The sequence below is a fragment of the Salvia splendens genome, chromosome 22 (assembly GCF_004379255.2).
Source record: "Salvia splendens isolate huo1 chromosome 22, SspV2, whole genome shotgun sequence".
Taxonomy (NCBI): Eukaryota; Viridiplantae; Streptophyta; class Magnoliopsida; order Lamiales; family Lamiaceae; genus Salvia; species Salvia splendens.
Genome location: NC_056053.1, coordinates 11885710 through 11901921, shown reverse-complemented (window position 1 = coordinate 11901921; position 16212 = coordinate 11885710). Strand labels below are relative to the sequence as shown.

The 16212-nt window shown below is 36.8% G+C and overlaps 3 long non-coding RNA genes and 1 pseudogene across 4 annotated transcripts; all 4 read left to right on the top strand.

The window, feature by feature from the left end:
- Positions 1 to 6718: 6718 nt before the first annotated feature.
- LOC121787268 lies at positions 6719 to 10130 on the top strand (annotated as a pseudogene).
- A 547-nt stretch (positions 10131 to 10677) lies between these two features.
- LOC121787278 lies at positions 10678 to 12238 on the top strand. Its single transcript, XR_006047332.1, has 6 exons — positions 10678 to 10813; positions 11134 to 11199; positions 11280 to 11396; positions 11498 to 11534; positions 11957 to 12023; positions 12102 to 12238. It is a non-coding gene; the product is annotated as an uncharacterized LOC121787278 (long non-coding RNA).
- LOC121787273 lies at positions 12228 to 13773 on the top strand. The gene is made up of 6 exons (XR_006047313.1): positions 12228 to 12327; positions 12497 to 12536; positions 12620 to 12731; positions 12807 to 12929; positions 13068 to 13336; positions 13665 to 13773. It is a non-coding gene; the product is annotated as an uncharacterized LOC121787273 (long non-coding RNA).
- A 540-nt stretch (positions 13774 to 14313) lies between these two features.
- LOC121787272 lies at positions 14314 to 15914 on the top strand. Of its 2 annotated transcripts, none has more exons than XR_006047311.1 (6): positions 14314 to 14449; positions 14748 to 14835; positions 14917 to 15033; positions 15135 to 15171; positions 15594 to 15660; positions 15761 to 15914. It is a non-coding gene; the product is annotated as an uncharacterized LOC121787272 (long non-coding RNA). The 2 variants fall into 2 exon arrangements; XR_006047312.1 differs by having other exon boundaries at positions 15739 to 15914.
- Positions 15915 to 16212: the final 298 nt, after the last annotated feature.

Here is a 16212-nt window from a genome sequence, read left to right as displayed (position 1 = left end):
ACAAAATGGACTAAATACAATATAAAAAAACCCAATGCACTATACAAAAAGTATACCCACAATTTACACAAGACACTTATTACACGGTATACACATATACAATAAGAGCCATTTTTCTTAATAACGCAGTTGTCATTAAAAGAAATCAAATATCCATAAAAAACTAATTTAGAAACTGAAATTAAATTTCTTCTAAAAGAAGGTATCAACAAAACATTCTTCAAAATAAAAAAACTATCACTACTAAAACGCAAATAAACGTCTCCCACTGCAACGGCCACCACTTTTGTAGCGTCGCCCAACTGGACTTCGATCTCACAATCACGTAGCCGTCTTGTCACCTGCATTAAGTCAGGATCAAAACAAATATGATCAGTAGCTCCTGTGTCAATAACCCAAGTGCAAGTAGACTTCGAAGCCAAACATGACTCGACTACTAAAGCTTGGTGCATACCTGTAGCCTTGCCCTTTTTAGGACAGTCTGGCTTCCAATACCCCTTTTCTCCACACTTGAAACACTTCCTTCTTCTTTCCCTTAGCTATCTTGGCCGGTCTTGAGTTCGGTGCCTGCCTTTTTCCCGCGCTAGGCTTGGAGCCAAAGGAACGAGGCGCCGAAGTCATCATGGCCGCCTTAGCCTGAATCATAAGATCCTCTGCCGACTGGAGTTCAGTCAACAGCTCCGCCAAGGTGTAGTTCCTTTTGTTCATCTCGAAGTTGAGTTTGAACTACTGGAAGCTAGGGGAAGACTCAGAAGGATAATGGTCACTTGGGACTCGGGATCGATCGTCCCTCCCAAGACCTCAATCTGGTTGAGGTGGCCCATCATCTCGAGGACATGGTCCCTCACAGACGAGCCTTCCTTCATAGTCTTCGACATGATACTCCGAAAGGCTTGAGACTTAGCCTTTCGATTATGAGTACCAAAAAGATTCTTGAGATTCTGCATGATCTCGGCGGCAGTTTCCATGGCTGAATGCTGATGCTTGAGTACTGATGACATAGATGCCAACATATAGCACTTAGCCATCTCATTCGCCTTATGCCACTGTCTGTGTGCATCTCTGACTCATGCCGCTGCGTTGGCTGGCGGCAATGGAGGACGCGGGGTTGTGAGCACAAAGTTGTACTCTTCTGCTGTAAGAACGATGTCCAAATTTTGCTTCCATTCTATGTAATTTTGGCCCTCGAGTTTGTTTTCTTTAAGTATTGCAGAAAGAGGATTGAACGACATATTGACGATTTGATTTGCACTGCAAAACAGAATATTTACCATTTGTCATAAACTTATGTAAGAAGTTTGATTAGATTAACTATAAAACATTTCAAAATCTTACAACAGTAGAATTAAAATTTTGTATCCTCCATAGGAGGTCAATACGCATTAAAATCTTACAATTTTACTGGTCACAATCATCGACGAATAGTCGAGAGACCACAAGTGTGGCATGGCCGCCTAATGTTGCCTAAGCAAGACCACCGAATTTAGCATTACAGAATCTCATTTCTACAACACACTCCCATAACAATGCTCATGCACTGCTAACAAGATCAAGCTATCCCATAAATTCTGTGTGAACTTCTGAATCTCGTAGTTTCTTAGGATTATTATCCCCACAGTGCATGTGGCGATAATATTGGAAACAACATTCTAGTTCATACTAATTATATTTGAGAAGTCCGCTTTATGAACTAGCTATTTCTTAGGATTATTGTCCCCACAATGCAGGTGGTGTTAATATTGGAAACAGCTTCATAAATTAAAAACCCATTGGTGGAGACCATATACAAACGTTGAGTTCGTAATTACAGCTTAGATATTTTGGGTTATGGTTTTTATTCAATTATCCTTAGCCTTGAGGCAGATTAAAGCTTAATTAAATTCTGTTGGTATTTAATATGCTGGATAATTAAATCTTTTATACATAGTTGACGTCTTCCATTAAGAAAATAATGTTCTAGTATTTAATTCTTATTCATGTCTACTATAAGATATATCTAAAATAATTAAATTATTTAATTCTTAATAAGACATGAAAAATTAAATTCAAATTATTTCCATGTTCAATGATTAGGAAGAGAAGATTTATTATTTAATGTATTCATACGTATCTATCATAATTAAGATTCTAGATATATAAATATTAGGAAATTATTAAATTATTCTCATCCATATCATCTAGAAAAAAAATATTATTTACTTCCATAGATATAGATAATAATAAAAATATTCCTAAAATTTAGATAAATATTAGGAAACTATTAAATTATTCTCATCCATGTCAACTAGGAATAAAATAATATTATTTATTTCCATAGATATAGATAATAATAAAAATATTCCTAAAATCTAGGTAAATCATCCAAAAAGATTTTATTTCCATTAAATAATAATATTTTAATGATATCTTTTAATTAAAAAATTAAATAATCATTAAAATAATCTTTCATCGTTATCTCATCGTACGAGGTTCGCACGAACGATGAATGACGAAAATCCGACGAGTTCTTCGTCGGACCACGACGCACGCAGCGTCACAACGACTAGCGCGCAGGTGGCGCGCCAGCGTCTCGGCCAGCGGCTCGTCGGGTGTCGCCAGCGTCTCGGCCAGGAGCGTGCGCGGAGGCTCGGCTCCTCTCGGCCCAGCACCGCCTCGTGTTCCGTCGAGCTACTCGAGCTCTCGGCCAACAGTGCGCACGGTGGCGCGCCTGCTCTCGGCCAGCTCCGACCGCCTGTCTCGGTCCACCTCGTTCCAGTTCCTCCCACTGCCCGAGCCAGCGTCATGCACACAGGCGCGACACTCTCGGCCAAGCGTCTCGTCGGGTTACGCTGGACCTTCCGCCTAGGGTTTGGCCTGGTGACTCGTGGTGTCTCGGTGGTTTTCGGACGAACCACCACTCCTCGCCGGCCACCGCCTTGTCGAGGCTATCGCGGGCTCCGCCTGGGCGTGCGATCTCGGTCGGCAGTGCGCACGAGCCCACGCTCGTCTGCGCGTCGCCCCGTGATCGCGATCTCTCGGCTCCCACTCAATCGACAACCCTATCCCGATCGTTCGTGGCGCGATCCGTCTCGACGCAAACGCCGACGGATCGCACGTCTCGTACGATCGATAAATTCAAGTTCTTTGATTCGATTGTTCTTGAGTTCATCATGCGTAAAATTAAACAAAAAAAGCAACAAGAACATGCTTCGAAATCAAATAATACATGCATACATGAATTTCGCGAAATTTAAATCCAAATAATCAGAGCCAAAGACTGGCTCTGATACCAATTGAAGGGGTTGGCAGCGGAAGCGTGCATAACAAAACCGATCACATGAATTTGATCTATTTAGACCTTGTTGATTCTCCAATGAATCGAAGATGGCTTGCATCTTCTCCACGTGAAGATCTTCAAAACTCAACCTCGGATCTTTTGACTGGTGTCCCGGACTGTATACTGATATTTGTGTGGGCAAATCTCACCAGAATACTAGGACTCGAATAACGAAGACATGACTCTACTCATGGAAGAAGTAATTTTCGAACTCTCTCTCTAAAAAAGGAGGGGACGAAAATTTTTAATGAGAATAATTATTCACTTTTCTGTCTCCTTTATTCTCTTATTTATATTAAGTCACATATTGGGCCCAATCAGGGATCTAAGGAAGAATTTGGACATGGCCTCACCCAATTAGCTTTTTACTAATTAAATTGAACCCATAATTTAATACAAGCTTATATTGGAATATTACAAGCAGCCACTACAGAAGTAATATTGCATTGCCTTTCCAAATCCGAAATGACAAGTGTTCCGGGTTTCCTTTAATTTGTTTAATTCATTTCCCGCGCTTAAGATAGAAACATCCATTAATTAATTAATGTCTGCTACGGACTTAATTAATTAACATATTTTAATCTCCAAGAGTGGACTTAGCAAGAAACTCTTATTTATTATTCATAGAGTAATCAAACTCCAACTAGCTAGGTTCCGAATAATAAAACTTTATTTCGAGCTCCTCTTGTGGATGTTATCAAACGAGACTCTCCTCGCGCGCGATTCAATATAATAGCAATCATAGCACCGCCAGATAATGATCACCACTACCCAATATACCTGGATCGTTGGGTGACGAAAAACCCGCACCTTTGGTAAGTCAAAGTAGTAGATACTCAATATCTTATGCTCAATGCTAACGTACATTGATTAAGAAATTAGTTATCAAGACCTCGTCTTTCAGTAGATAGCATAAAGACTCATCTTGCTGTTAGATCCATTCAGTGCTATACCACACCAATGTCATCATATTTCAATAAGGCTTAGAAATAATCGGACTGACATTGCAACCTTTCACAATAGGTAGTCTAGGCCTATCTAGGTTGTGAAAATCTTATTTTTCTTTTTTCAGAACTGACCGCGTACCTTAAATTGAGCGCAGTCCACAACCGGTCTACTAAAACAAAGACTTGGACTTTGTTATGTTGACTTATACATTTAAATATGCATTAAACATCCATTAAATGTAAAACATAACAATATTACGACAAAAATAATCTGTTGCATTCATTGGAAAATAATTATTAGAGTTTTACAGTATTCAATCACTCGAAAGGTGATTTCTAGTATACAAACCCTAACACGAAAATGGAAAGTGCATATATTTTTATGGGACGGAGGGATGGAGTAGTAGAAAACAAATTTATGAAATGACTACATTGTATTAAACTTTTAATATACTTATTCGATTAAGTCATCACCCTTTTATAGGATGCTCTAAGTTTTTTTTTTTTTATTCAGAGAGGATCAATAATGATTCTCTATCTACCCCCATGGTGATCCCGACCTATCGTTAAAGGTGAAGCGTCCTACCAACTAAGTTGTGCTTCATTGTCTCTAAGTACATGTATAAAAGATTTTAGTTTGTATTTTTTAAGGATCTTAATTTGATTCTCCTCGATTTCGACCACAATCATTGCTTGATTTCTTGATCTCATATATTTTCATTCCAACAGTCTCCTCAAGTTGGATATCGATTTTTTTGATACTTATCTTACAATGATCTTCAATTTAATAAATAGTTTATATTCATATCCAAGAATTCTACAATTTTCATTAGTAATTTATCCTCATAATATGGAGCTTCTTTCTTTTCTATTGAAAGTTTAGGCTCATTTCAAGGAGCTTTTGCAATTTCATTGATAGTTTAGGCTCGTACCAATGAGCTCTTCAGTTTTCTGTTGACAATTTTGACTCGTGCCAAAGAGCACTTTAGTTTTCATTATTGATAGTTTAACTCGGGTCAAAGAGCTAATCTAGACAGTTTTAATCAAGCCCAGGATCCACTTCAATATTTAAAATATATTGGATCATAACTTAGTATCGTAAATAACAATGACGATTATTCATGAATCATAGCTGCATTAATGCCATGATAGATATTAGACACTGAAAATAAAAGACGATGCAAAAAATAAAAGCTGAAATTCTTGAAGAACTACATTATATTAAACTTTTAAATATACTTATTCTATTACATCCATCACTCTTTTATAAATTGTTCTAAATACATAAATATAAGAGCTTTTATAAGTTGTTCTAAATACATAAATATAAGAGCTTTTATAAGTTGTTCTAAATACATAAATATAAAAGATTTTAACCTTTGAATTTAAGAGGATCATGATTTGATTTCCATTATTTCCTTTAAAACAAAGTTTCAAAGAATTGAGGCGTAAATGTATGAGTTCTCGCTATTTAGTTTTGAAATTTTACTGGCTCAGTCCACAAATAATAAATACTCTATCTGTTGCCATTACTTGGCCTGTTTTACCTTTACTTGGCATAAGTTTACCTGCTCGAATTTTAAAAAAAATAGGTGAAAAAAGTTAGTGGGATGGCATAATTTGACCGGCTCTAATTTTAAAAAAAATAGGTGGAAAAAGTTAGTGGAAGGTGAGTTCTACATTTTATAGTATTAGTTTATAACAAAATTGAGAATGATGAGTTAGTGGAAAATGATGTTCATTCCCAAAATTAGTACTCTCTCCGTCTCACCACAAGTGATCCACTTTCCATTTTGAGTTGTCCCTCCACAAGTGATCAATTTGTTTTTTTAGCTAAAAACAAAACATCAACCATCTCTTACTTTATTCCAGTTCTCTTACTTTATTCTCTCTTTCTCTTTCTTACTTTATTCTCTCACATACTTTATACTCTCCACTTTAACTCAATACATATTATTTTGTTAATTCCCGTGTCCAAAAGAAATCCATCACTTATAATGGGACGGAGGGAGTAAAAAGTAAATGTGACAAGTGCTGTCAGATGGATCAAAAAGGAAACTTGTGACAAATAATGATGGACGGAGATAGTACATTTTTCCGTTTTGGGATGTCTACCCATAAAAACACACTTTTTTTGTGGTAAGTGTTCCTACACCTGACGGGGTAGCATTCGTCACCATTTTAGAATCATTTTTTCGTGCAGTTAATAGGAGTCAGATTTGGTGTGTGTACGGTACAAAATTGATAATCATAACTAATATTTTAATAGTTACTATATGTTACTACAATATATTTTTTTTATTCATAATTATACTAATAATGTTAAATAAGAATGAAAATTATTATGAAAAAGAGAAACGAATGGAGCTGCGTTTCATGTCTACATTTTTGCGTTTTCTCCACATACAATACGCCAATCTTCAAGTTTTCAACGGTTGGAAATCTAATTCAAATTTGAAAATCTAATTCAATTTTGAAACCTAATTCATCCCCCAAACCTGGAGAGAGAGAGACGACTGCACAATTGGGAAAAAACTATTACGCTCGAGGTCGCTCCAAAATCCAAGAAAGGGAAGGAATTCCTCCGGATCAGCAGCGTCTGATCTTTGATGGCCGGCCGCTCGCCGATTACAATACCCAGAAAGAATCGACGTTGCATTTGGTTTTGAGGCTTTGTGGAGGAATAATCGAGCCTTCCTTGATGATCTGCGGCAAATGTTATGCCCGCCTGCATCCTCGTGCTGTTAACTGCAGAAAGAAGTGTGGGCACAGTACCAGTTGAGGCCTAAGAAGAAGATCAAGCATCCAGTGTTCTGCAAATTATCAACGGTTCCCCTGAATTTTACTCCATTTTCAACTGCTTTTATTGGCATATCTCTATCTGCTCGAAAATATCCACCCCTCTTTCTCCCCTGCTATGGTAATTAAGCAGTTCGTTGGTTGCTAGTTGGAGTTGCGTAGTTGGGGGATTGAAGAAATTCGAGTTGAGATAATTGCTCTCCGGTTGGATGGGGATTTGCCGGCGGCGAGATGAGTGCGTCTAGATTTATTAAGTGCGTGACAGTGACCGTGAGCGATGGGGCTGTAGGTAAAACATGTCTGCTCCTTTCTTGCACTAGCAACAATTTTCTAACGGATTATGTCCCTACTGTTTTCGATAATTTTAGTGCCAATGTCGTAGTGGATGGTAGCACTGTTAATCTGGGATTGTGGGAAACTACGGGTCAAGAGGATTACAATAGATTTAGACCGTTGAGCTACCGTGGGACTGATGTCGTTATACTCGCCTTCTCTCTTAATAGCAAGGCCAGTTACGGGAATGTCTCCATGAAGTGGATATCTGAATAAAGGTATTATGCTCACGGAGTTCCAATAATCGTTGTGAGGACAAAACTCGATCTTCGAGAGGATAAGCAGTTCTCCGTGAACCACCTTAGAGCAGTGCCCATCACAACAGCACAGGGAGATGACTTGAAGGAATCCATTAGAGCTGCTGCTTACATTTAATGTAGTGCTAAGATACAACAGAATGTGAAGGCTGTCTTTGATGCAGTGAAAAAGCATGCAGCATATTATAATTGGCAAAGAGGATTCACATCAATTATTAGACAGTTTCTCTTGTTGTTTTGAAGACCGATCCGGATTATTTTTGGGGAAATTTTTGGATGCTTGGAGAGGGAGGGAGTGTTGTATATGGTGTCTAGACCCCACCAAACTATTCCATCCGTCCTCTTCTCAATTTATTTATGTCTCTCTTTCTTCTATCCTTTGCATCTCACTCTCTCTCACTCAACCATCACTCAAGCTACCATCAAAGTACATAAGATCTGAGCCTACATATCCCACAGCCCGACCCGCCTACTACGATCCGGTAACTTCCATCTTCATTGTCAACTCCTCCTCTCTGTATTTTTTTCCAAATGCTGAGAATGCTTGTGTAATGCTTGAGTCTTTAACTGTTGTGGAGTTGTATCTCGATTCAATTGACAATGGTTTTTTAAAGAGATCCACTTACTCCGAAGTTGACTTTACCGATTATGTGTGTTGAATGTGAGTGTGCAGTGAGGCAATTGAGTTTCTGATTATTGCATATTTTTTTATCGATGCTGCTATGAGAATAAATTCTACCTATACATTGATATTCAAAGTTGCAGTTCTTGATCTTTTACGAATTAGGCCGAGCTGATTTAAAGTGATCCATGTGGGGTTTAACTCACATTAGGTAGTGGTCTACTAGATTATGGTGAAATTCATGATTCATATTTTTTACAGGTTTCCTTTGAACTAGTAGAATGGATATGAAGCAAACCACTTGCGGATCTTGGCTGCAGCAACTGCAGGTAATTCCTCATTAAAGACTAATTTGGGATCTTTGCTGAGTCTTAAAGCTCTAGATGTTATAGTAATGTGGTAATCATTTCAAGCTAGTGGCATGTGTAAAATTATTCTCGCTAAAGAGTATCTCAATTAGTAAATTTTATAATGTTTGGTTTCTGTACTTTTTTGCAGCCTGACAAGACGTCAGGAACGAACAAGGAACAGCTTCAAGGTATAGCTCCTGCACTGGATAAACTATGGAAACAAAAGGATGAGAAGATAAAAGAGTATTCTGATGTTCAATCTCAAATACAGAACATATCAGCGGAGGTTGCTGGAACTAGTGTCCAGGTTGAGAATATCACAGTTGATGAGGCCAATCTATCCATGAAAAATTAGATAGAGTTTAATGCCCAGCTTCAAGATCTTCAAAAGGAAAAGGTGACTACTTTTTTTCATTCTGAGTTTGTTAAAAGCTTTTGGACTATCTCTCTAAAGTCTAAATAGTGAACTGTTCTTGGCATGTCTTTCTTGGTTTTCTAAATTGACAGGCTGCACAAGGTTATAGACATGTCAGCACAGTTCACGATCTTTGTACTGTCCTTGCCACGGACTTCTTTACTACTGTCACAGAAGTGCATCTAAGCCTGAATAACGCCACTGGTGTTCACCCAAAAAGCATCTTTGTGCTGTCCTTCTCCTGGTGATTTTTCAGAACTTTGTCAAACATTAAAGAAGGTATGCTATGGTTTCCTTGAACAAGAGTCCACAACTTAATCCAGGTTTTTCTTGATTTTATGCAGAATATATTGTTGGTGTTAATATAGTGACCAAGTAATTGATGTTGCCTGCACAACATTTTTGAATTTTGCAGGTTATCACCGATGTAAACATTACTGTTGGAAAAAAAAGAAAAAAAGGAAAAAAGGAAAAAAAAAGGAATAAAAAAGGATAAAAAAACGGCAACCTTGGTAGGGATCCGAGAACCCTTCATAAAAAAAAGGAAGGAAAAAAAAGAAAAAAAACATTGTTGTTGCAATTGAAGCTATTCAACCACTGGACAACTTTGGTATGTATCTGAGAACCCATTTTTCGGTCAGATGTTGCTTCTTATTGCCTCTACTATTGGTTGGTCCAGTATTGTGTTGTATTAAATTTTAAAATTTTAAATTACAATGCCCCATAAAAATGATAATAGATGTGCTTTGAGTAGTTATTTGACTTTTTCATTCCAGGGGATTATCGTTGATGTGTAAATTGTACAACTATAATATTTAGGTTTTGCGATTATTTCCTTTTGTAATGGTAAATGGAATAGAGCCGACACCTAAAAGCCCTTAGAGTTAATAAGATATAATCTCAGTCCAGTCACTCTTGAGCTTGTAAATGCATCTGTGAGTTTTGATTATTGCTTAACATGAGCTTGATTTTTGCTGACGATGTGCAGGAGAAATTGTAGGAGAAGAAACCTACTTCAACGGAGGCCCTTACCCAAACTCTTCAGGCAATGCCTAAGTCCGGATGATTGAGTGTAAATGACACTGTTGAAGGCATGATTTTCCTTTATTTCATTTCTGAACTGTTGTTTAACCTCTGCATAATATCATTTCCTTGTGCTTAGAAGTAGTATCTTGTTTGCTTTCTAGCCTTTTCTCCTGCACTTTCCAGTTTTTTAATTATTTTATTGTCTTCTATAATTGCTGTGTGTTCTAGGTTGACTTTTATTATTTTGGACGTTTTAAGTAATTGCATATTCACAAATTTTCTTGTATTTGCCTCAATCATTGACATCAAGATGTACACGCCTCCTTGTGCTGCATTATTGATCACATGCTATCTATATGAAGTGTTCTCGGGCACTGGAATTACCGGTCATAAGTTGCATAAGATATGAATGTATTTTCTAGTAGTTTCAGTTACATAGATGGAAATATGTTCTGAAATTACCACAAAATCACCTAATTCGGCTGACCTATTGTTTGAACCAATAGATTAAATGCATGGTTACTCGAGGAACGAAAGAAGATGTGGTATTTATTATGGTTCGTAATGAGAGAATTCTTTCTCCAGGTTTACTGATTATTAGTTTTCTTGCAGCTATGAAGGTGGAAGTGAAAAACAAAGTTCGTTTTGTAAGATCGATGACGTTGAGCTGTGTTACATTCTGTATTGAAACAGTAACAGAGCGACCATACTTAAGGTTCACGAGGAATATGTTCCCATATGCATGGAGGTTAGTTAGTAGCTTAATGTGTTCTCTCAACCATGCATATTTATTTTTGGATTTTTTAACCAATTATTTCTTTCGCACTTGATATTGATTGTTGAATCTATAATATATCTCAGAATCATATTGTTTGAATTCAGTAGCTCCGTTGTAAATAACTTTATATCTCACTTCTAGATTTGGCTTAGCTATATGTACATTGTTGCAAAAAGCATGAACTACTTTTTGTGTTGAGCTACCATTCAAATTTTGTAATTTATTGTTTTATTATGATGGGTCATCAGCTACTCTTTGTGTTCTCTAAATTGATCTGCATGGATTATCAGGCCCTTAATGATGGAACACCTGATGTGAGGAATGCAGCTTTCTCAGCTTTGGCGGATATTTCCAAGGTAATTATTTCAAGATTTTCCATCTACGTCTCATTATTTTTAAATTTCCAATTTATCTGTTTTGACATCTATGTTTTTAGATGGTTGGCATGAGACCTTTGGAAAAGTCTCCAGAAAAATCTGGATGATGTCAGACAAAAGAAGTATCTGAAATGATTGGGGGTCGACAGGGGATCCTTATGCTCTTCCAAACTCAGGTTTGGCTTCTGATTTTGTTATATAATGGGTAACTGAATTATAGGTATATTTGATGTTTTTTTATAGGAATATGTTTTAACCTTTGTCATTATACTCTCAGGTGTTGTTCAACCTTCTAGAGCAGTTTTGACTACGAGGTAAATTTTCTACGTAGCAAATTTGTCCTCATTATTGTGGAATGAGCTCATTGCGAAGTACTACTATGATTTGACTATAATCTGAAACAGAGAAGAGATCATGAAATTTATAATCATTTTCTTTTATCTTCTGACATACAAATGGGACGAAATTGATTGGTATCTTGGGGCCTAACGGGTAACTTTGAAACTACATTCTATGATCTTAAATGTTCATGATTTCTTTAGGCTGTTCAGTAGCCTTCGATATAGTTATGTATGAAATCTTTGATTATATGGAGAGCTTAGTCCTTTTATGAGTTTTTGTCCGTGATTCCATATGCTTCTTCTCCTTCTCCTGAAATTATTGCTGATGTAAGTTATGCCAGATAGCACTGTCTATGGGGTATGATGTGGAATTCATGATTCATCTTTTTTTACAGTTTCCTCTGAACTAGTAGAATGGATATGAAGCAAACCACTTGTGGATCTTTGCTGCAGCAACTGCAGGTAATTCCTCATTAAAGGCTAATTTGGGATCTTTGCTGAGTGTTTCAGTTTCCCTCGAGTTGTTGCATTCTGTCACAGAAATGAATCTTTTTTCCTGCAGCAAATTTGGGATAAAGTTTGTGAAAATTACGAAGTGCGGGACAAAATTCTTCTTCAATTGGATCAGGAGTGCTTGGATGTGTACAAGAGAAAAGTTGACCTGACATTGAAATCTAGAGCCCACCTTCTTCAGACACTGGCAGATGCTAGAGTTAAACTCACCAATCTATTATCAGCTTTTGGAGAAAAGAATTATGTCGGAATTGTAAGTGATGGACCTCATGGTGTTCGATAATGACATTTTCTTAAAGCTCTAGATGTTATAGTAATGCGGTAATCATTTCAAGCTAGTGGCATAAGTGTAAAATTGTTCTTGCTAAAGAGTATCTCAATTAGTAAATTTTATAATGTTTGGTTTCTGTACTTTTTTGCAGCCTGACAAGACGTCAGGAACGAACAAGGAACAGCTTCAAGGTATAGCTCCTGCACTGGATAAACTATGGAAACAAAAGGATGGGAAGATAAAAGAGTATTCTGATGTTCAATCTCAAATACAGAACATATCTGCGGAGATTGCTGGAACTAGTGTCACAGTTGATGAGGCCAATCTATCCATGAAAAAATTAGATAGAGTTTAATGCCCAGCTTCAAGATCTTCAAAAGGAAAAGGTGACTACATGCTGAGTTTGTTAAAAGCTTTCGGACTATCTCTCTAAAGTCTAAACAGTGAACTGTTCTTGGCAGGTCTTTCTTGGTTTTTTAAATTGACAGGCTGCACAAGGTTATTGACTTATCAGCATAGTTCACGATCTTTGTGCTGTCCTTGCTCCTGGTGATTTTTCAGAACTTTGTCGAACATTAAAGAAGGTATGCTATTGTTTCCTTGAACGCAAGTCCACAACTTAATCCAGGTTTTTCTTAATTTTATGCAGAATATATATTGTTGGTGTAAATATAGTGACCAAGTAATTGATGTTGCCTGCTCAACATTTTTGAATTTTGCAGGTTATCACCGATGTAAACATTATTACTGTGGGAAAATAAAGAAAAAAAAGGAAAAAAAAATAAATAAAGGAAAAAAAAAGAAATAAAAAAGGAAAAAAAAAGGGCATCCTTGGTAGGGATCCGAGAACCCTTCATAAAGAAAAGGAAAAAAAGGAAGAAAAAAAAACATTGCTGTTGCAGTTGAAGCTATTCAAGCATTGGGCAACTTTGCTATGGATCTGAGAACCCATTTTTCGGCAAGATGTCGCTTCTTATTGCCTCTACTATTGGTTAGTCCAGTATTGTGTTATATTAATTTGCAAATTACAATGCCCCATAAAATAATAGTAGATGTGTTTTGAGTAGTTATTTGACTTTTTCATTCCAGGGGATTATCGTTGATGTGTAAATTGTACAACTGTAATATTTAGGTTTTGCGACATATTTAGGTTTTGCGATTATTTCCTTTTCTAGTGGTAATTGGAATAGAGCCGACATCCAAAAGCCCTTAGAGTTAATAAGATATAATCTCAGTCCAGTCACTCTTGAACTTGTAAATGCATCTGTGAGTTTTGATTATTGCTTTACATGAGCTTGATTTTTGCTGACGATGTGCAGGAGAAATTGTAGGAGAAGAAACCTACTTCAACTGAGGCCCTTACCCATACTCTTCAGGCAATGCCTAAGTCCAGATGCTTGAGTGTAAATGACACTGTTGAAGGCATGATTTTCCTTTATTTCATTTCTGAACTGTTGTTTAACCTCTGCATAATATCATTTCCTTGTGCTTAGAAGTAGTATCTTGTTTGCTTTCTAGCCTTTTCTCCAGCACTTTCCCGTTTTTTAATTTTTTATTGTCTTCTATCATTGCACTGTGTTCTAGGTTGACTTTTATTATTTTGGACATTTTAAGTAATTGCATATTCACAAATTTTCATTTATTTGCCTCAATCATTGACATCAAGATGTACACGCCTCCTTGTGATGCATTATTGATCACATGCTATCTAAATGAAGTGTTCTCGGGCACTGGAATTACCGGTCATAAGTTGCATAAGATATGAATGTATTTTCTAGTAGTTTCAGTTACATAGTTGGAAATATGTTCTGAAATTACCACAAAATCACCTAATTCGGCTGACCTATTGTTTGAACCAATAGATTAAATGCATGGTTACTCGAGGAACGAAAGAAGATGTGGTATTTATTATGGTTCGTAATGAGAGAATTCTTTCTCCAGGTTTACTGATTATTAGTTTTCTTGCAGCTATGAAGGTGGAAGTGAAAAACAAAGTTCGTCTTGTAAGATCGATGACGTTGAGCTGTGTTACATTCTGTATTGAAACAGTAACAGAGCGACCATACTTAAGGTTCACGAGGAATATGTTCCCATATGCATGGAGGTTAGTTAGTAGCTTAATGTGTTCTCTCAACCATGCATATTTATTTTTGGATTTTTTAACCAATTATTTCGTTCGCACTTGATATTGATAGTTGAATCTATAATATATCTCAGAATCATATTGTTTGAATACAGTAGCTCCGTTGTATATAACATTATATCTCACTTCTAGATTTGGCTTAGCTATATGTACATAGTTGCAAAAAGCATGAACTACTTTTTGTGTTGAGCTACCATTCAAATTGTGTAATTTATCGTTTTATTATGATGGGTCATCAGCAACTCTTTGTATTCTCTAGATTGATCTGCATGGATTATCAGGCCCTTAACGATGGAACACCTGATGTGAGGAATGCAGCTTTCTCAGCTTTGGCGGCTATTTCCAAGGTAATTATTTCAAGATTTTCCATCTACGTCTCATTATTTTTTAATTTCCAAATTTAGCTGTTTTGACATCTATGTTTTTAGATGGTTGGCATGAGACCTTTGGAAAAGTCTCCAGAAAAATCTGGATGATGTCAGACAAAAGAAGTATCTGAAATGATTGGGGGTCGACGGGGGATCCTTATGCTCTTCCAAACTCAGGTTTGGCTTCTGATTTTGTTATATAATGGGTAACTGAATTATAGGTATATTTGATGTTTTTTTATAGGAATATGTTTTAACCTTTGTCATTATACTCTCAGGTGTTGTTCAACCTTCTAGAGCAGTTTTGACTATGAGGTAAATTTTCTACGTAGCAAATTTGTCCTCATTATTGTGGAATGAGCTCATTGCGAAGTACTACTATGATTTGACTATAATCTGAAACAGAGAAGAGATCATGAAATTTATAATCATTTTCTTTTATCTTCTGACATACAAATGGGACGAAATTGATTGGTATCTTGGGGCCTAACGGGTAACTTTGAAACTACATTCTATGATCTTAAATGTTCATGATTTCTTTAGGCTGTTCAGTAGCCTTCGATATAGTTATGTATGAAATCTTTGATTATATGGAGAGCTTAGTCCTTTTATGAGTTTTTGTCCGTGATTCCATATGCTTCTTCTCCTTCTCCTGAAATTATTGCTGATGTAAGTCATGCCAGATAGCACTGTCTATGGGGTATGATGTGGAATTCATGATTCATCTTTTTTTACAGTTTCCTCTGAACTAGTAGAATGGATATGAAGCAAACCACTTGCGGATCTTTGCTGCAGCAACTGCAGGTAATTCCTCATTAAAGGCTAATTTGGGATCATTGCTGAGTGTTTCAGTTTCCCTCGAGTTGTTGCATTCTGTCACAGAAATGAATCTTTTTTCCTGCAGCAAATTTTGGATAAAGTTTGTGAAAATTAGGAAGAGCGGGACAAAATTCTTCTTCAATTGGATCAGGAGTGCTTGGATGTGTACAAGAGAAAAGTTGACCTGACATTGAAATCTAGAGCCCACCTTCTTCAGACACTGGCAGATGCTAGAGTTGAACTCACCAATCTATTATCAGCTTTTGGAGAAAAGAATTATGTCGGAATTGTAAGTGATGGACCTCATGGTGTTCGATAATGACATTTTCTTAAAGCTCTAGATGTTATAGTAATGCGGTAATCATTTCAAGCTAGTGGCATAAGTGTAAAATTGTTCTTGCTAAAGAGTATCTCAATTAGTAAATTTTATAATGTTTGGTTTTGGTACTTTGTTGCAGCCTGACAAGACGTCAGGAACGAACAAGGAACAGCTTCAAGGTATAGCTCCTGCACTGGATAAACTATGGAAACAAAAGG